Raw genomic sequence first — 22,564 nt, forward strand, 5'->3', positions numbered from 1 at the left:
CTATGGTCCACCCAATGGCTGTTTTATGCTCTTTTAGAACTTTAATTAAGCTCTCTTCTTCATGTGAGGAGAGACCTGCAGCAATTATAACAGGGAGAGTTTCGTTAGCACCCAAATATGTATATTTAAGATTATTGGGAAGAGGTTTAAGTTCTAGCTTTGGTGGGATGACAATGGATGGCTCCAATTTCGTGGATGATGGTCCAAGAGGCTCGATTGGTGGCCTAAAGGATGGTGGGTATGGCGGAAACACTTCTAAGGCAGCCACCACTTCTTGGAACTCCGGTTCACAAAGATCTTCCTCTTCTTGTGTTAAGACAGCTTCTAGAGCATCATTAGACTTTCTCTGCAAAATTTTGGAAGAAACCTCATGATCCACAACATCAATTGAAAAGCAAGAATCAAGAGAGATAGAAGGTTGAGATAGAGCATTAAGCATTTTAAATTCAACAGTTTCACCCAAAACAGTCATGGAGAGAGTGCTATCTTTCACTTTGATGATTGTGTCTGCAGTGGCCATGAATGGCCTGCCTAGGAGAATGGGATCAACACGATCTCCATTTGGATTGTCTTCCATGTCCATCACTACAAAATCAGCAGGGAGAATTAGTGTATTAACTTGAACTAGAATATCTTCTACAATACCTTTTGGATATTTTATAGAATGATCAGCTAGTTCAAGTCGCATTGAAGTCTTCTTCATCCCTTCTAAGCCAAGCTCTTGATAAACTGAATATGGCAAAACATTGATGCTTGCTCCCAAGTCCAACATGGCTCTTCCAACCTTCTTGCCTCCAATGTTAATGGGAATGTCAAAGCTGCCAGGATCATCTAGTTTTGGTGGAAGCTTCCTTTGCAATACAGCACTTACATTCTGGTCGAGCTTTACTCCTTCATTTGGAGCGAAATTGAGCTTGTGAGTTTTCAAGTCCTTGATGAATTTTCCATATGCAGGAATCTGTTCAATAAGATCAAGCAAAGGCAAATTGATATTAACTTTACTCAAAATATCATAAATCTCTTTAAAAGCCTTATCTTGCTTTGCTTTCTTAAGACGGCCTGGAAATGGAATCTGTGGAACATATGGAGCGGGTGGCACGTATCTATCTTCTTGAAGATGTGGTGGCACAAATTTGTCATCCCTTTTATGCAATTGGAATTGATCGGATTTCTGAGAATCTGATTTGGCCTTAGGAGCAGATTGAGAAGTTTTGAGTTGTTCTCCTTCCGTGGCCATGGTCTCCTCCTCTTCATTTTCTACAATCACAACATCATTTGAAAGATTAGAATCATCTTTATTATCAATGATCTTACCTGATCTGAGCACATGAATGGCCTTGGCTTCTGGGTTCTTTGGATTGATCTCAGTTTGGCTTGGCCATTTCCCAGGCACTCTTTGAGTTATTTCAGCAGCTATTTGGCCTAATTGGACTTCCAATTTGGAGATGGCAGCTTGTGTAGTTTGCTGAAAATTGGATTGGTTGATTGCCATCTGCTTCACTATATCTTCCAATGATGATGATGATTGTTGTGGCCTTTGGAATGAAGGGGGATTTGCTTGATTCTGGGTATTTCTCCATGAAAAGTTTGGATGATTCCTCCAACCTGGATTATAACTTTGAGAGTATGGATCATTTCTTGGACCTTGGTTGTAGGAATTTACCAACTTAGCTTGCTCTTGCACAAATTCTGGATATCCAGCCCCAAGTGGACAAGCTGTGGTAGCATGGTCATGAGATTCACAAATGCTACACACTTCCTTCGGAGGGCTTCTTGAGTTTAATGCAAGAAGAGCATCTAACTTTTGTTCCAGTTTTGAAATCTGCACACTAGAAGCATCATTAGAACCACTAATAACACGTTTACCTCTTGTATCCGTATGTTGGGTCTCCATTGCTATCTCCTCAAAGAGTTCGTACGTTTCTTCTGGAGTTTTGGTTTTAAAAGAACCACCTGCAAAATTGGTGACTATATTATGACTAGAAGGGGTTAGTCCTTTATAAAACATACGCATTTGAAGCTTCAATGGAATCCCATGATGAGGACATTGGTTGAGCAACCCATTGAATTTCTCCCATGCTTCACAAAACGATTCATCATCTTGCTGTGCAAATAACAAGATCTTGTCCCTAAGCATGTCGGTCTTTTGCGTGGAGAAGTATTTTTCCAGGAACTTCTTTTGAATGGCAGACCATGTAGTGAGTGAACCAGGCTTCAAAGAATTCAACCAATACTTCGCCTTATCCTTTAAAGTGTATGGAAACACTCTCATTCGAAGTTGATCTTCTGTCACACCTGTCAAGGGAAAAGAACTCACAACATTAAAAATATCCTTTATATGAGTCAATGGATCTTCATTAGGTAAACCATAAAAGGAAGGCAGCATATTAAGATGAGAAGATTTAAGCTCATAATTTCGAGCTACAGTGGGCAGCAAAATGCTTGAAGGAGATGCTGGAATTGTTGGGATATCAAGTTCTCCCATGAACTCAATGGCAGCCATCATTTCTTCTTCTTCTTGGTCTGAACTTGCTTCCGAATTTGAAAGTGAAGAACCGGGAAGTTCAGTGTGGAGAGCAAGACTTGTAAATGTAGCAAGAGCTTGCTCTTTTGCAGTTGACAACTCCCTTTCTAGACGATTCTGAATTTCAGAGGTCACTCGTCTGGGTTGCAATGATGGTCCTGCGTTCAAAGATCTAGAACGTTGGAACGAAGACCTCACTTGTTCAAGTAATGGATTTTTAGACATAAACTACCTGAAACAGAAAATTAGATTAATTAGAAACACTAAAAAGAATAGGGTAACCTTGGGCACATAACCAGGGAAGAACTTTCGTTCAGTCCCCGGCAACGGCGCCAAAATTTGTTGTTAATATTATGTTAACTCGCAATTGTACGGGGCAATTAGTAGTATAGCAAGACAAGTACGAGGTCGTACCCACGAAGACTGAGAAGTTAAAACTAGTTATGTACTTAGATTACCAAATTCAAGAAAGTAGAAGGTTATGTCTAAAACAGAATTTAAAACAAGAGTGGTTGTGATTGTTGAACAAAAGAAGCAAAATGAAATTGCAAACAAAAACAAGTAAACAAATGTAACAAAGAGTGGTTTTAAGAGTTGGAAAACAGATTTTGAGACTAGGGCATTCGAATCACCATAACAATTCAATTCTGGGTTATAAAGATTCAAGTAACAAGTCTAATTCAGATTCAAAGATTGATTCTAGCTAAAGTATGATTAGGCCATGGTGTTTGGTCCTAACCTTGTGTTCCTAATTCCCTAATTTGATCATTTGTTGTCTAACCTAAAATTAAGCATTAGGAACCCATTAAGCATAGAAGAACATTTTAAACAACCAAGTATGTATCTAATCCCTGTTGTCGAATGTCCATACATACTCTTCCTATTCATAGTTCAATTCGAATTAAAGCATGGTGTATACTCTTAATTCAAACCAAGATAGTTAACAAACAAGTTCTAATGGTGATCAATCATTCAAACAAGCATGTTAACTTATAAGCATAATGAATAAGAACATGAATCATGAATCAAACTTGAAACTCCAAACTTATAAACCCAGAATATTCATGTTAGGTTACATCGAAGCCCTAGTTATGGATTTAGCTACTCAGAATGGAAAAGAGACTTGAACAGAAATGAGAAAACATAATGAATACAATAAGAGTAGAAAAACCCTTTTTCTGAAGTTCTTGTGGTGTCCAAGGCTTCTCCAAGTGCTTCTCCACTTCTAATGCTTCTCCAAGAGCTTCCCCACTTCTAGAAAGATGTATGAAGGATATGGAGGTGATTTGGGATGAGTTTGAGTGAGTGGTGATGGCTAAGGAAGATGAAATTCGTAGGGAAATGGAAGAGAGGTTTGCTGGAGTTGTTTTGGTGATTGTTGGAGTGTTTGGGATTTTGAGAGTGTTTGAGGATGGTTGGAGTGAATTGTGGGGGTTGTGAATCTCAGGATTTGTTGTGTCTTGAATGTGGAATGGATGTGGTATTTATAGGGAGAGGGGAGTGACAAATCTGAATTCAATATGGCTAATGCATACAACACTTGCATTATAAAAGATGAATTGGTTGATGCACTTCACTAATGCATACAACACTTGCATTATAAAATCTGAATTGGTTGATGCACTTCACCAATAGATCCCACCAGCAGCCCTAGCTCATCTTCATGTCACCATGACCAAGCTTCCAACCAGAAATGATAGCTCATACCTAGCTCACCATGACCAAGCATCCAACCAGCACATGCTGAGGTCAGCATAACCAGCAACTTCAAGGGCTTACAACTTGGGCTTCTCTTAATCAAATTAGGACTTTAAGCACTCGAAATTGAAGTTCAGAATGTCTTCTTTCCAGACATATGTCATTTGGGCCAATCCAAGGTCGGAGGAGGAAGTTAAGGCCAAAACAAATTGCTAACTCATTTTGCGCGCTGATAAAATCCATCCTGAGCATGGCTCTGTGTTTGCTAGGTAACAGACTCCATATTTATCCAATGGGGCTGAATTTTGTATATGTTATAGTACACACCCATTGGAACAACTTTCATGAAGAATGCTGCCTCATCCGAGCTGTGTAGGTTGCTGAAACAAAGCTTGCAATATGACCTACGGAACTGGACTGGCAGGGGGCTGTAGCCAAAATGAGTTTGTCTTTTGGGCAATTGTCCTTTTCTGTTGGACTACAAACACAACTTGTCCATTAATGTCATTAACTTTAAAACTTGAAATTGTCCAGTTAAGAAAAAAAAAATAAAGTAGGAAAGCCAAATAGAATCAAACAATGTTACCGATCCCCGGCAACGGCGCCAAAAACTTGTTGCGTAGATTTAGCTCCACCAAAATGGATTAAGCTGCATCCTCAACTTGTGATACTCGCAAGTGCACGAACCGTTGGTAGTATAGCATATGTAAGTGCGAGGTCGATTCCACAGGGATTGGTGATTGAATGATCCAATTTAGTTTCCCTACACAAAATAGAAACAAAAACAAAGAACATAAAACAAGGAAGAAAGAAATAAGTAACTCAAGCAAATAAGTTCCCAAGTTCAATTTAGATTAATGGATTGATTCTAGCTAAAGTATGATTAAGCCATGGTGTGTGGTCATAACCTTGTGTTCCTAATTCCCTAATTTGATCATTTGTTGTCTAACCTAAAATTAAGCATTAGGAACCCATTAAGCATAAAAGAACATTTTAAACAACCAAGTATGTATCTAATCCCTATTGTCGAATGTCCATACATACTCTTCCTATTCATAGTTCAATTCGAATTAAAGCATGGTGTATACTCTTAATTCAAACCAAGATAGCTAACATGCAAGCCCAAATGGTGATCAATCATTCAAACTAGCATATTAACTTATAAGCATAATGAATAAGAACAAAAACCATAATTGAAACTTGGAAACTAATTCAACTTGAAAACTTAAGAAAAGAATTTACATAACAAAGAAAAATAAATTACAACTAAGAAAACATTAAGGAAACTAAGAGAACTTTGAGGAAGAAAGGAAGTGTTTGAGAACTTTGAGGAGGGAGAAGAAAGTGTTTGGGAACTTTGGAGAATTTTGGAAGAACATGTGTTTGAGAGCTTTGAGGATTTTGGAAGGGAATGTGTTTAAGACATGGGGAATTTGGAAGAGAGTGTTTGAGAACTTGGAGGATTTGGAGAAGAAAGTAGAGAGGTGTTTTGAGAGCTTTGTGGATTTTGGAAGAGAGTGTTTAGGAACTTTGAGAATTTGGAAGAGAGTGGTTGAGAACTTGGAGGATGTTTGTGAACTTGGAGAATTTGAGAACTTAGGGAAGGAAGAGAAATGTGTTTGTGAAGTGTTTGAGACATGGAGACTTTTGGAAGAGAAGGGAAGTAGAGAGATGTTTGAGAACTTTGAGGATTTTGGAAGAACATGTGTTTGAAAGCTTTAGAGAATTAGAAGAAGAGAAAGGAAAAGTGTTTGATATTTAGTACAAAGAAAATTTAATAGAATGATCTTATTACAACAATTGAGAACTACAAAGGGAAACTAAGAGAATTTGAGGGAGAGAAGAGAAGGGAGCTCTAGAGAAGTGTTTGAGAGCTCCCCCCCCTTGGGGTGTTATTACAAGCTTAGAGAACTTCCCTATTTATAGGCCTAGGGGAAGTGAAAATCAGAATTCAATAAGACTAATGCATACAACACTTGAATTATAAAATCTGAAATGGTTGATGCACTTGTATTAGAAAATCTGAAATGGGTGATGCACTTGTATTAGAAAATCTTGAATTGGTTGATGCACTTCACCACTAAATCCCACCAGCAGCCCTAGCTCATCTTCATGTCACCATGACCAAGCTTCCAACCAGAAATGATAGCTCATACCTAGCTCACCATGACCAAGCATCCAACCAGCACATGCTGAGGTCAGCATGACCAGCAACTTCAAGGGCTTACAACTTGGGCTTCTCTTAATCAAATTAGGACTTTAAGCACTCTAAATTGAAGTTCAGAATGTCTTCTTTCCAGCCATATGTTATTTGGGCCAATCCAAGGTCGGAGGAAGAAGTTAAGGCCGAAACAAATTGCTAACTCATTTTCCGCGCTGATAAGATCCATCCTGAGCATGGTTCTGTGTTTGCTAGGTAACGGACTCCAGATTTATCCAATGGGGCTGAATTTTGGATATGTTATAGTACACACCAATTGGAGCAACTTTCATGAAGAATGTGGCCTCATCCGAGCTATGTAGGTTGCTGAAACAAAGCTTGCAATATGACCTACGGAACTGGACTGGCAGGGGGCTGTAGCCATAATGAATTTGTCTTTAAGCTCTTCATCAATTCATCCAAATTAGGCCTTAACATGCTTGAATTGCATGAATTATGTTCTCCAAAGCCATCATTGTTACCTAAAGCTCAATTAACTGAAAGATAAACACAAAAAGGATTAAAAGCACAAGTTTAACTCAAAAACATAACCAAATCATAAGCTAGAAGGGTAAGAAATAATATACAATTATGAACCGATCAAATACCCCCAAACCTAGATTTTGCTAGTCCTCGAGCAAAACAACACAAAACAAAGTTAAAAACAAAACTAGAAGTTAACTAAACCACTTTCGTAGGTAACTCGATTGCATTTAGCATATGCAACAAGCCTTTAAACCTCTAGGCATCCCTAGTAGGAGGAGTTGTGTCTCCTGAGGGTTTAACAGATACGATACCCACAAACGTTTTACTGACTCTGTAAAACAAAGTAATTAGAAAACTTAAAGATTGTTAGTCCTTAAGCAAAACCAAAAACAAAAACAAACACAAAAACACAAAGAACTTAAAACAATTTTTCCGAACATTTTCTGAAGAGAAATGACTCATGCACATGACTTAAACGTTTTAACAATAAAAGTTCAATTTTTAGACATTATTTACAAAGCGGCAAAGTTCTAAACACAATATGCTCAAAGTGTAGTAGTGTGATAGCCAAATGCAACAAATTCCCCAATCTTAGTTTTCACACAATTTCAAAAATCATACAAAGCATAAGTTCAACTTCAAATCTCACCAAAGTTGTCCTCTCACAAATGAATCACTCAGAAGAGGGCTATAATGCACACTCAGTTATAAACATGAGAATAGAGTTAAACCATAAGGGACTTAACTCGCAATAGAAATATGAAGAACTTGCATTAATATGATCTCAAGAAGGATGTCAAACACTTAAAAGTAGAAAAATGAATGCAATTCAACCACATGACATTTAAGATCAATTTAGGTCTTTAACATGGGTTGTAATGGGGCCAAGGGTGTAAGGTGAGTAAGAAATGAAGGATATGGATAATACAAAGTCCAAGGAACTCGCAATGCAAGAGCATAAAATAATTGTTTACAAGACTTCGAATCATCACGATTAGATTTTTTTCTTTTACCTGATCAAAACTCCTTATACCCTTCATTTACATTGATTCACTCCTTTCCTGAACAACCACCAATTTATTTTGAAGGCCCAAAAATGAAATTTCATTCAACCACCACTTAATCACAACTTTTCTCTTTTCTTTCACCAATTGTGTGATTTTTTTTTTCTTCGAAATTCCCAAACTTAGTATGAAAAACACATCCCAATTAAAGCTCATGAGTTCTTTAGAAAGGTAAATATTTGTTTTTCAGGCTAAGGCGAGGAAATATAATTGGTTAAATGAAAGAAAATGTTTACATGTAGGCTCAAAATGGTTAACAATGGAAAATCATGCTTAAGCATGCATAAGGTTAGCTTGAAAGGCACAAACGATCCAAAGAGGGCCTTAATATCACTTCTTAAATGTCGTGAAGTCAAATTGCATAAGAATGAATGACTTTTAAGTGTTCAACCAAATCAATAAATAATGAGATCAAACAACAACTTTGATGACAAGAAAATAAGAGTATGTATATAACACTCATGAATTGAAGTACAAGGCTCAAAAGCTCACTTTATATGGTTATATAAGTCTAATTTGTGCTTGATACAATTCTTTGGGTCATGCAAATCCTTTAATTGGAAAATTATGAAACAAATGGCAAGTGTAAAGAAGGTTTCAAACATATCATGCTAGAACAATGCCAAATTTTTTTTTATTTTTTAATAAAGAAAAAAAAACACTAAAATAAAATGAAATCCAATTTTTATTTAAGTCATGCAAACATTTATCACTATCTCATCATAAGTGTTCGGAAAGTGACTCAAAACAAAAACAAAACAAAACAATACTTAAAATAAAAACAAGCAAAAAAATAAATATTTTTTTTTCTTTTCAATTATTATTATTTTTAATTTTAAGAAAAACCAAATTTACTTGCTAAACTCCAATACCCCCAAACCTAGAAATGAACATTGTCCTCAATGTTTAAAAATTAGCCACAACCAATGTCATAACAACAAATGAAGGGTATTAAAGCAAATAAAAATCACAAAACATACAAAAATAAAATAAAACAATTACAAAATAAAAATTACAAAACAAACAATCAAATAAAATAAAATAAAATAAATAAATAAAAAAACACGAAACAGTAAAACACTCAAAACAGTAAGCCCTAACAGATAGTCTTACACAAACTGAAACCCAAACAATTGAAAGCCCAACCCAAAATGAAATTAACCCAACAACGGTAAAACCCGACCCAACATGAACTCTGAATTCCACACGTTTAAATTTAATTTTTTTCTTAAAAAGATAAAACGTAAATTATGAGCGCAAAGCGGGATTTCTAAAAAGAGGGAATGTGGTCCCTGATGTCGTTTCATGGATAGTCACGGGCAGAAAGCAGGAGCCACGTGTCGACGCATAGAGGCGGCGCAGATCCACAAGCGAAAATTACGGGCTCATGGAAAGGCGCGACAACTTTGCTGAACGCGTCCGTTCAGACAAAGCAAGTCGTGACAAATGTGTTTGAAACGGTTGGAAAGTGAGAAGGTTGTGGGACTCGAGGAACGCTGGATATTCAGAAAACGCTTAGACGCTGCAACGGCTAGGGTTTGTTTGTCAAAGACTACATCTATAAGAAGGAAAAAGAAGGGAAAAAAACAAAAAACAAAAAACACACAAACTCAGAAACACAAAAGAGAAAAGAAGCAAGAAAAAGAAAAAAAAAGTGAGAAATCAAATGGCTTCTTCCTACCCCTTTTCGTTAGATCTCAACCTAGCTCCACCGACTCAGACACGAGGCCAAGTAGTAGCACCAGTATGGATGCCCTACTTTGCCTCCGCACGGGGGCCTGTGACTGTCAATGACTCAATACTCCTGGACAACGATGTTGCCATTGGAGTTTGCAGAAATTTAGTGACTCCCAAAGATATACGTGTGTTCGGGACAAGGGATGACAACCGGGTCACGAGTGATGCCCTGGCACTGAGCGTGCAGAGTACAGCATGTGTCGCAAGTTTGGGTCATCGCCTACTTGCGAAGTCCCATGAGGTAGAGGTGCTTAAAGCTCAGTTGGCGGCGGAGCGAAGTTTGGTTGAAGACTGTCAGAGTGCTATAAAAAGCTTGAAAAGGGAGAGGTCAAGGATTGTGGAGGTGAATCGACACCAGCTAGAAGTATTGCGAGACGAGAATAAAAATCTATCAAAGATGGTAGAGTTGTACTCTCGCGACATGAGAAAGCAACTGGAGGACCTAGACCGACCGGGTAAACGCAAGCAAGCGGATCGCGAGAGTAGTTACGCTCAAGCTAAGATTGCGATCTTTGGGAGCTCAAGTGATGAGCCCCAAGAGGCTGTGCGTGAAGCCCCGGAAGAGGACAGCCAGAGGGCCAAACTCAAAGCTCCTATGGTCGAGACACCGAGCGCCAAGAAGAAATGATTTCAGTTTTTATTTATTATTTAATTTTAAAGTGTATGTGTGTTTTTTTTTTCTTTAATTGGGAAATAAAAACGTTAGCTATCTCAAAGAAACGATTGACCCTAAATGTAAAGAACGACAATCAAACAAAAACACGAAGACCCAAACAAGATTTTTTTTTTTTTTTTTTTTTTTTTTTTAGTTAAGTAAATACACAAATAACTGCTTCTTCTTTTAAGAGAAAAACTTAAGGATGACCAGTTAAGGGCCTCAGAAAACACAGCCAGGGGTTCCGGGAAGGTTGGAGGGGTCACAATGGTCCCGCTTAAAACCCTAACTTCTTAGACACCGAAGGTGTCGCCTTAAAGAACTCCTAGACACTGTATAGACTGCGGTTGCTCACTGGAGTTACCAAAAATTTAGCTCCTTCAAAGAATATCCTATGAGTTTTAAATTATACTACCTAATTAAATAAAAAACAAAATAAATAAATAAATAAATAAACTGAAATAAACACGCAATTCAAACAATAATTTAAAAGAAGAGTTGGGATTCTTGCACCAGGTGTCCAAGACGCATCTTTAATTTTGTCTCTTCTTCCAACTACATTATTAAGAAACCAGTCAAACAAGAAGAAAATAATTGAAAATAAAATAAAATAAAATAAAATAAAATAAAAACTGAAAAAGCAAAAACACAAACATCAGAAAACAGGGAGGCAAAAGTAAGTGAAAGTGTAGACATGCTCCCTTTTAAAAAAAAAACGTGCTCGCAATTTGCGCCAGAAATGAAGGGATCCGAGAGAAAAGAGCACAGGATAGCACCCTCGAGATCCGAAGTGCTTTCGGCTCCCTCATCTGCATAAGTCTATTTAAACTCATCTCGGTGAAGTAGAAGAGCACCCCGCATTTCTTCCTGCAAATTTAGAGAAAACATCAAAAAATCCAAAAACAAAACAATGGCATCCTCATGCACTCACCTTGATGATCTTAGCCTTGAACTGTCCCTTGCACCACCGAATGCGCAGATAAGGGCTCCTCAAAACCATGTCTTCCCAAACTCCACATATCATCACGGTACGGCCTCAAACTTTGCTGAGGTAATACCGAACTTTTCTGAGGCAATGCCGAACAGAGCAGCGCTGCTTGGAGGCATGATTGGCAGCAAGCTCACACCGACAGATCATCTGCATGTGGCACAGAGGTCTGACAAAGCAGCGGTGGAGGAGTCCAATAATTTAACTGTTCTCCATGCGGTCTCGGCTACCAATTTGGGTATGCGATTGCTGGCGAGAACACGGGAGTGTGCCGCGATGAGCGAGGAAATAACTTCCTTGAAGGCTATGGTGGCGGACTTGCAGAAGCGGCTCTACTGTGCCAATCAGCACGTGGAAGCACTGCAGAGAAAAAATGAGGACCATGTGGAGCTGCTGCAGATTCTGCAAGTAAGAGACAATAGAGGCATGCCATGAAGATGAAGATGAAGATGAAGAAGTTGTTTTTATTTTTAATTTACTTGAATGTTTTTTTTGTTTTTTGTTTTTTTTGTTTTTTTTTTTTGTTTTACTTTTTTTTTTCTTTGTTTGTAATGTTTGAAATGAAATAAAAATGTGTTTTTAACACTCAGAAATAAACTAACTAACCACACCACGTAAATAAATAAACTAACCTAACAAAACAAAAAAAAGAACATAAAAGAAAACAAAGAACTTCCAAATTGATTTTTTTTTTAATTTATTATTATTTACAACTAACTGACCACACAAAGAAAAAAAAAACAACAAAGAAGTTCCAAATTGCAATTTACAAGGAAAATTAAATAAAAACTCAAATTTCAATTTTTTTTTAAACTTTTTAATTTTTTAATTTTTTAATTTTTGTTTTGTTTTGTTTTGTTTTTTTTGAAAAAAAACACACAAATATACAAGCAACTCATGGATGACCAGTTAAGGGCCTTAGAAAACACAGCCAGGGGATCCGGGAAGGTTGGAGGGGTCACAAAGGTCCCACTTAAAACCCAAACTTCTTAGACACCGAAGGTGTCGCCTAAAGAACTCCTAGACACTGTATTGACGGAGACGCTCACTGGAGTTACCACGAGTCAGCTAATATAAAAAATCTTTTTTAATTTTTTTTTTTAATAAAAGAAATAGAAAATTAAAATTACTGAAGTAATAACAAAACAACTAAAGAGAAAGGATTGGAATACTCCCCCTTGAAGCGATTAGGTCGAGCATGATGCATTTGGAGGTCGCGACTTCTCCCACTGCTCCACACTCCCCATTCTTATGATTGAGGTTGCCATCTCTCTCCATTTTTATTAAGCTATCATAAATTGCTAAAACGAACACAAAAAACTTGAAACAGAATTAAAGGATTACGAAATATAAAAAAAAAACTAAAAATGAAAAGGAAAAATCAACACATGTCCAATTCCATGCTTCAAAGCAACAAGCACCAATGGGTTGTGTAAGCTGGGACTTAAACCCAGTTCTCTTGCTTGTTGGGCAATTGTCCTTTTCTGTTGGACTACAAACACAACTTGTCCATTAATGTCATTAACTTTAAAACTTGAAATTGTCCAGTTAAGAAAAAAAAAATAAAGTAGGAAAGCCAAATAGAATCAAACAATGTTACCGATCCCCGGCAACGGCGCCAAAAACTTGTTGCGTAGATTTAGCTCCACCAAAATGGATTAAGCTGCATCCTCAACTTGTGATACTCGCAAGTGCACGAACCGTTGGTAGTATAGCATATGTAAGTGCGAGGTCGATTCCACAGGGATTGGTGATTGAATGATCCAATTTAGTTTCCCTACACAAAATAGAAACAAAAACAAAGAACATAAAACAAGGAAGAAAGAAATAAGTAACTCAAGCAAATAAGTTCCCAAGTTCAATTTAGATTAATGGATTGATTCTAGCTAAAGTATGATTAAGCCATGGTGTGTGGTCATAACCTTGTGTTCCTAATTCCCTAATTTGATCATTTGTTGTCTAACCTAAAATTAAGCATTAGGAACCCATTAAGCATAAAAGAACATTTTAAACAACCAAGTATGTATCTAATCCCTATTGTCGAATGTCCATACATACTCTTCCTATTCATAGTTCAATTCGAATTAAAGCATGGTGTATACTCTTAATTCAAACCAAGATAGCTAACATGCAAGCCCAAATGGTGATCAATCATTCAAACTAGCATATTAACTTATAAGCATAATGAATAAGAACAAAAACCATAATTGAAACTTGGAAACTAATTCAACTTGAAAACTTAAGAAAAGAATTTACATAACAAAGAAAAATAAATTACAACTAAGAAAACATTAAGGAAACTAAGAGAACTTTGAGGAAGAAAGGAAGTGTTTGAGAACTTTGAGGAGGGAGAAGAAAGTGTTTGGGAACTTTGGAGAATTTTGGAAGAACATGTGTTTGAGAGCTTTGAGGATTTTGGAAGGGAATGTGTTTAAGACATGGGGAATTTGGAAGAGAGTGTTTGAGAACTTGGAGGATTTGGAGAAGAAAGTAGAGAGGTGTTTTGAGAGCTTTGTGGATTTTGGAAGAGAGTGTTTAGGAACTTTGAGAATTTGGAAGAGAGTGGTTGAGAACTTGGAGGATGTTTGTGAACTTGGAGAATTTGAGAACTTAGGGAAGGAAGAGAAATGTGTTTGTGAAGTGTTTGAGACATGGAGACTTTTGGAAGAGAAGGGAAGTAGAGAGATGTTTGAGAACTTTGAGGATTTTGGAAGAACATGTGTTTGAAAGCTTTAGAGAATTAGAAGAAGAGAAAGGAAAAGTGTTTGATATTTAGTACAAAGAAAATTTAATAGAATGATCTTATTACAACAATTGAGAACTACAAAGGGAAACTAAGAGAATTTGAGGGAGAGAAGAGAAGGGAGCTCTAGAGAAGTGTTTGAGAGCTCCCCCCCCTTGGGGTGTTATTACAAGCTTAGAGAACTTCCCTATTTATAGGCCTAGGGGAAGTGAAAATCAGAATTCAATAAGACTAATGCATACAACACTTGAATTATAAAATCTGAAATGGTTGATGCACTTGTATTAGAAAATCTGAAATGGGTGATGCACTTGTATTAGAAAATCTTGAATTGGTTGATGCACTTCACCACTAAATCCCACCAGCAGCCCTAGCTCATCTTCATGTCACCATGACCAAGCTTCCAACCAGAAATGATAGCTCATACCTAGCTCACCATGACCAAGCATCCAACCAGCACATGCTGAGGTCAGCATGACCAGCAACTTCAAGGGCTTACAACTTGGGCTTCTCTTAATCAAATTAGGACTTTAAGCACTCTAAATTGAAGTTCAGAATGTCTTCTTTCCAGCCATATGTTATTTGGGCCAATCCAAGGTCGGAGGAAGAAGTTAAGGCCGAAACAAATTGCTAACTCATTTTCCGCGCTGATAAGATCCATCCTGAGCATGGTTCTGTGTTTGCTAGGTAACGGACTCCAGATTTATCCAATGGGGCTGAATTTTGGATATGTTATAGTACACACCAATTGGAGCAACTTTCATGAAGAATGTGGCCTCATCCGAGCTATGTAGGTTGCTGAAACAAAGCTTGCAATATGAGCCTTGTCTCACCATGAAGTGACACTTCTCCCAATTCAAAATCAGATTTGTTTCCTGGCATCTTTTAAGCACTAGAGACAAGTGGTGAAGACAATTATCAAAAGAGGAACCAAAAACTGAAAAATCATCCATAAATACCTCAATGAATCGTTCCACCATATCTGAAAAGATTGACATCATGCATCTTTGGAAAGTTGCTGGGGCATTGCATAAACCGAATGGCATCCTTCTATAAGCAAACGTACCAAATGGGCATGTGAATGTGGTTTTCTCTTGGTCTTCCGGAGCAATGGGAATTTGATTATAACCTGAAAAACCATCAAGAAAACAATAGTAAGCATGGCCAGATAAACGTTCAAGCATTTGATCAATAAAAGGTAAGGGGAAATGATCTTTTCTAGTGGATGTGTTCAACTTCCTGTAATCAATGCAAACTCTCCAACCAGTGACAGTTCGTGTAGGAACTAGCTCATTCTTCTCATTCTTCACAACGGTGATTCCGGACTTCTTTGGAACAACTTGCACAGGGCTCACCCACTTAGAATCTGAAATTGGGTAGATGATTCCTACATCGAGTAGCTTTAAAACTTCAGCTCTAACCACCTCTTTCATGTTGGGATTTAGCCTCCTTTGGGCATCACGAGATGGTTTGCTGTCTTCTTCCATTAAAATCCGGTGCATGCACATGCTTGGACTAATTCCTTTGATGTCTGCTATGGTCCACCCAATGGCTGTTTTATGCTCTTTTAGAACTTTAATTAAGCTCTCTTCTTCATGTGAGGAGAGACCTGCAGCAATTATAACAGGGAGAGTTTCGTTAGCACCCAAATATGTATATTTAAGATTATTGGGAAGAGGTTTAAGTTCTAGCTTTGGTGGGATGACAATGGATGGCTCCAATTTCGTGGATGATGGTCCAAGAGGCTCGATTGGTGGCCTAAAGGATGGTGGGTATGGCGGAAACACTTCTAAGGCAGCCACCACTTCTTGGAACTCCGGTTCACAAAGATCTTCCTCTTCTTGTGTTAAGACAGCTTCTAGAGCATCATTAGACTTTCTCTGCAAAATTTTGGAAGAAACCTCATGATCCACAACATCAATTGAAAAGCAAGAATCAAGAGAGATAGAAGGTTGAGATAGAGCATTAAGCATTTTAAATTCAACAGTTTCACCCAAAACAGTCATGGAGAGAGTGCTATCTTTCACTTTGATGATTGTGTCTGCAGTGGCCATGAATGGCCTGCCTAGGAGAATGGGATCAACACGATCTCCATTTGGATTGTCTTCCATGTCCATCACTACAAAATCAGCAGGGAGAATTAGTGTATTAACTTGAACTAGAATATCTTCTACAATACCTTTTGGATATTTTATAGAATGATCAGCTAGTTCAAGTCGCATTGAAGTCTTCTTCATCCCTTCTAAGCCAAGCTCTTGATAAACTGAATATGGCAAAACATTGATGCTTGCTCCCAAGTCCAACATGGCTCTTCCAACCTTCTTGCCTCCAATGTTAATGGGAATGTCAAAGCTGCCAGGATCATCTAGTTTTGGTGGAAGCTTCCTTTGCAATACAGCACTTACATTCTGGTCGAGCTTTACTCCTTCATTTGGAGCGAAATTGAGCTTGTGAGTTTTCAAGTCCTTGATGAATTTTCCATATGCAGGAATCTGTTCAATAAGATCAAGCAAAGGCAAATTGATATTAACTTTACTCAAAATATCATAAATCTCTTTAAAAGCCTTATCTTGCTTTGCTTTCTTAAGACGGCCTGGAAATGGAATCTGTGGAACATATGGAGCGGGTGGCACGTATCTATCTTCTTGAAGATGTGGTGGCACAAATTTGTCATCCCTTTTATGCAATTGGAATTGATCGGATTTCTGAGAATCTGATTTGGCCTTAGGAGCAGATTGAGAAGTTTTGAGTTGTTCTCCTTCCGTGGCCATGGTCTCCTCCTCTTCATTTTCTACAATCACAACATCATTTGAAAGATTAGAATCATCTTTATTATCAATGATCTTACCTGATCTGAGCACATGAATGGCCTTGGCTTCTGGGTTCTTTGGATTGATCTCAGTTTGGCTTGGCCATTTCCCAGGCACTCTTTGAGTTATTTCAGCAGCTATTTGGCCTAATTGGACTTCCAATTTGGAGATGGCAGCTTGTGTAGTTTGCTGAAAATTGGATTGGTTGATTGCCATCTGCTTCACTATATCTTCCAATGATGATGATGATTGTTGTGGCCTTTGGAATGAAGGGGGATTTGCTTGATTCTGGGTATTTCTCCATGAAAAGTTTGGATGATTCCTCCAACCTGGATTATAACTTTGAGAGTATGGATCATTTCTTGGACCTTGGTTGTAGGAATTTACCAACTTAGCTTGCTCTTGCACAAATTCTGGATATCCAGTTTCTTTTGGCCCACTCTATTTAAAGATGCATTTAATTTTTGTGTTAAGTGTGATAGGTGCCAAAGGATGGGGAACATAAGTCGCAGGAATGAAATGCCATTGAATAACATACTTGTTGTGGAGCTCTTCGATGTGTGGGGTATTGATTTCATGGGACCATTCCCATCTTCCTTTGGTTATACTTACATACTTGTTGCTGTTGATTATGTGTCTAAATGGGTGGAAGCCATAGCCACCAAAACCAATGATTATAAGGTGGTGCTGAAGTTCTTGAAGGATAATATTTTCACAAGGTTTGGTACTCCAAGGGCTGTCATTAGTGATGGAGGTAGTCACTTCTGTAACAAGCCATTCGAAGCACTCATGAAGAAGTACAACATCACCCATCGAGTCTCTACACCATATCATCCGCAAACTTCTGGTCAAGTGGAAATAAGCAATAGAGAAATTAAGCACATCCTGGAGAAGGTGGTGAACAATACAAGGAAAGATTGGGCAGCCAAGCTCAATGATGCATTATGGGCTTATAGGACAGCATATAAGACTCCCATTGGAATGAGCCCTTATCGTCTTGTGTTTGGGAAAGCTTGTCACCTGCCAATGGAGCTTGAACACAATGCTTTTTGGGCCATCAAGAAGTTAAATTTTGATCTAGACAAGGCAGGCCATGCAAGAAAGTTTCAGCTGAATGAATTGGAAGAAATTAGACATGAGTCTTATGAGAATGCAAAGCTTTACAAAGAACGAACCAAGAGCTACCATGACAGAAACATTCAACGGAAAGAGTTCTCCGAAGGTATGTCAGTTCTTTTGTTTAACTCACGTTTGCGTCTCTTTCCAGGAAAATTGAAGTCTAGATGGCAAGGCCCATTCACCGTGGTCAATGTTTCTCCCTATGGAGCTGTGGAGATTCAAAACCCTAAAGATGGCTCGACTTTCAAAGTAAATGGACAACGTTTAAAGCCATTCTATGAGGGAGTTTCAGCTGGCATCCAAACTGGCCATGTGGTAGATCAACTTCCCTTCGTACCATCAACTTAGCTGATTGCACAATGTCTTGCCAAGACAGTAACTAAGGCGCTTCTTGGGAGGCAACCCATGTGTTCAAGAAGAATGTGCTTGGTAGCAATCGACCTAATCGCATCAAGGGGGAGCATTTCAATCCTTTCTCTTTACTTGTTATTATTTTAAATTTCTGTTTTTTTTTTTTTTATAAAAATTTAAAAAAAATAAAAAAAATTTAAAAATTTAAAAAGATTTTTCATATGAGCTAACTTATGGTAACTCCAGTGAGCACTTCCGTCAATACAGTGTCTAGGAGTTCTTTAGGCGACACCTTCGGTGTCTAAGAAGTTTGGGTTTTAAGCGGGACCATTGTGACCCCTCCAACCTTCCCGGATCCCCTGGCTGTGTTTTCTGAGGCCCTTAACTGGTCATCCATGAGTTGCTTATATATTCATTTTTTTTATTTTTTATTTTTCCTAAACCTTCTTCTAAACTTTTCCCTTTATCATTTGTTTGTTCTCAATCATCTTTTGTATGCTTTCACATTGAGGACAATGTTCAATTCAGGTCTGGGGGGAAGGTTTTCAATTTCAATTTTCTTATCCATTTGTGTTTTCAATTTTCGTTCTCTTGTCACAATTTTTTTTTTTATTTTATTTTTATTTATTATTATTATTTTTTTAAAGAATGTCATACAATCAATGCTATGGAGCTGCTATTTGAGGTTTTCATATCAGAATTTTGCACTTCACAAAGCTTTTGCTCTTAGAATTCTGGTGGCTAAAGTACCACGCTCAAATTCTTGAAGGAAAATAGTGGAGACTACCCTAGTGAGCTATATCGAGCCTAATTGCTTTCTTGAGAGGGTTTAAAGTGTTCTATTTCTCATCCATACTTATTTTCTTCAATTCACTCTAATTGATCTCATTATTCCATTTTGATTGAATACTAAGGATGATTCTCTTTTGCAGATATCATGTGCTTGCTCTCATTCATGAATGAACTCATTGAAGTGATGCTAGGCTATGTGTGCATAACCATTCTATGTGCTTTCTTTTCACCCTACCTATATGTGTGTTCCATCAACCCTCTTGAAGCCAAACACTTAAAGCCTTTTCTTCTATCACCCTCATCATTTCCCTACCTTTGTATCTCAATCTGAGATACTTGACCTATTGTAGCCATACCCTATAGCTTAGAAATATACCAAGGTGTGCCAAGATAAAGTTTGAAGCAAGGAAGTTGCAGCCATGTACCTAAATAAAGATGATGTGAATCTGTGCAATGAAGTTAATGAAGATGCAGATCAAATCAACGAAGATGAAAGTGTTTCGATTTGATCTAAGTGTGAAAAATAAAGTCTATGCCAGGAGATACCATGAAGTTTGCTGCCATGCCAATCTAAATCAATGATGCCTTGCAGATTAATGAAGCATGCAACCTTGGTATGTTCTTAAGTTATTTGTTTTTCCTTCCAATTCTTCCATTTCCCCTAAACCTTAGCCTTTCATTACAACATTGTGAAAGACCTAGCTGATCTTTGAGGATGTATTCATGGGTGCTGGTAAGTATGTGTGTATCTCTATTCTTAGTATTTAATTCCTTTCATGAGATCTAACCAAATTTGTGCTTCTATTTCATACACTCACTTATGCTTTCTTGAGAGAATTAAAACATAGGTTCTGAGTGATTGAGTGTTATCTGTGAGAATTAGAGTCGAAGCATGTTCTCTATTCAAGGTTTGAGTGTGCTTGCTTTGAAACTGTGTGCCTTTGAGCTATAGCTTCCACTTGTACACACTGATTGATGACCTATCTTGGCAACTCTATGGTGTTGGAGGTATGACTAAAACTTTCTTTCATTTTCATTAGTTGATTTCAAAGTTGTTTTTCTAACCATTTTGTTTTGTAGAGTTAGAAAAACGTTTGTGGGTATCGTATCTGTTAAACCCTCAGGAGACACAACTCCTCCTACTAGGGATGCCTAGAGGTTTAAAGGCTTGTTGCATACGCTCAATGCAATCGAGTTACCTACGAAAGTGGTCTAGTTAACTTCTTGTTTTGTTTTTATCTTTGTTTCTCTTTTGTTTTGCTCGAGGACTAGCAAAATCTAAGTTTGGGGGTGTGTTAAGCTCATAATTTCATACATATACATGCCCAATTTACTTACTTCTTTTGCTTAGTTCCTATAATTCTAAGTTATTTCCCTCCCTTTGTGTGTTTTGTAGGCCAATAGAGCAAGAGAGCATAATTCATGCAATTCAAGCATGTTAAGGCCTAATTTGGATGAATGGAAGAAGAGCTTAAAAGACAAACTCATTTTGGCTACAGCCCCCTGCCAGTCCAGTTCCGTAGGTCATATTGCAAGCTTTGTTTCAGCAACCTACACAGCTCGGATGAGGCAGCATTCTTCATGAAAGTTGTTCCAATGGGTGTGTACTATAACATATACAAAATTCAGCCCCATTGGATAAATATGGAGTCTGTTACCTAGCAAACACAGAGCCATGCTCAGGATGGATTTTATCAGCGCGCAAAATGAGTTAGCAATTTGTTTTGGCCTTAACTTCCTCCTCCGACCTTGGATTGGCCCAAATGACATATGTCTGGAAAGAAGACATTCTGAACTTCAATTTCGAGTGCTTAAAGTCCTAATTTGATTAAGAGAAGCCCAAGTTGTAAGCCCTTGAAGTTGCTGGTTATGCTGACCTCAGCATGTGCTGGTTGGATGCTTGGTCATGGTGAGCTAGGTATGAGCTATCATTTCTGGTTGGAAGCTTGGTCATGGTGACATGAAGATGAGCTAGGGCTGCTGGTGGGATCTATTGGTGAAGTGCATCAACCAATTCAGATTTTATAATGCAAGTGTTGTATGCATTAGTGAAGTGCATCAACCAATTCATCTTTTATAATGCAAGTGTTGTATGCATTAGCCATATTGAATTCAGATTTGTCACTCCCCTCTCCCTATAAATACCACATCCATTCCACATTCAAGACACAACAAATCCTGAGATTCACAACCCCCACAATTCACTCCAACCATCCTCAAACACTCTCAAAATCCCAAACACTCCAACAATCACCAAAACAACTCCAGCAAACCTCTCTTCCATTTCCCTACGAATTTCATCTTCCTTAGCCATCACCACTCACTCAAACTCATCCCAAATCACCTCCATATCCTTCATACATCTTTCTAGAAGTGGGGAAGCTCTTGGAGAAGCATTAGAAGTGGAGAAGCACTTGGAGAAGCCTTGGACACCACAAGAACTTCAGAAAAAGGGTTTTTCTACTCTTATTGTATTCATTATGTTTTCTCATTTCTGTTCAAGTCTCTTTTCCATTCTGAGTAGCTAAATCCATAACTAGGGCTTCGATGTAACCTAACATGAATATTCTGGGTTTATAAGTTTGGAGTTTCAAGTTTGATTCATGATTCATGTTCTTATTCATTATGCTTATAAGTTAACATGCTTGTTTGAATGATTGATCACCATTAGAACTTGTTTGTTAACTATCTTGGTTTGAATTAAGAGTATACACCATGCTTTAATTCGAATTGAACTATGAATAGGAAGAGTATGTATGGACATTCGACAACAGGGATTAGATACATACTTGGTTGTTTAAAATGTTCTTCTATGCTTAATGGGTTCCTAATGCTTAATTTTAGGTTAGACAACAAATGATCAAATTAGGGAATTAGGAACACAAGGTTAGGACCAAACACCATGGCCTAATCATACTTTAGCTAGAATCAATCTTTGAATCTGAATTAGACTTGTTACTTGAATCTTTATAACCCAGAATTGAATTGTTATGGTGATTCGAATGCCCTAGTCTCAAATTCTCCAAGTTCACAAACATCCTCCAAGTTCTCAACCACTCTCTTCCAAATTCTCAAAGTTCCTAAACACTCTCTTCCAAAATCCACAAAGCTCTCAAAACACCTCTCTACTTTCTTCTCCAAATCCTCCAAGTTCTCAAACACTCTCTTCCAAATTCCCCATGTCTTAAACACATTCCCTTCCAAAATCCTCAAAGCTCTCAAACACATGTTCTTCCAAAATTCTCCAAAGTTCCCAAACACTTTCTTCTCCCTCCTCAAAGTTCTCAAACACTTCCTTTCTTCCTCAAAGTTCTCTTAGTTTCCTTAATGTTTTCTTAGTTGTAATTTATTTTTCTTTGTTATGTAAATTCTTTTCTTAAGTTTTCAAGTTGAATTA

At 37.7% G+C, this 22,564-nt stretch overlaps 1 non-coding gene across 1 annotated transcript; it reads left to right on the forward strand.

Moving 5' to 3' along the window:
- Nucleotides 1–2,030: 2,030 nt before the first annotated feature.
- Nucleotides 2,031–2,137, forward strand: LOC148295646 (small nucleolar RNA R71). Its single transcript, XR_015834849.1, has one exon. It is a non-coding gene; the product is annotated as a small nucleolar RNA R71 (small nucleolar RNA).
- Nucleotides 2,138–22,564: the final 20,427 nt, after the last annotated feature.

This window comes from Prunus avium, chromosome 3, assembly GCF_965620075.1.
Source record: "Prunus avium chromosome 3, drPruAviu1.hap1.1, whole genome shotgun sequence".
Lineage (NCBI taxonomy): Eukaryota > Viridiplantae > Streptophyta > Magnoliopsida > Rosales > Rosaceae > Prunus > Prunus avium.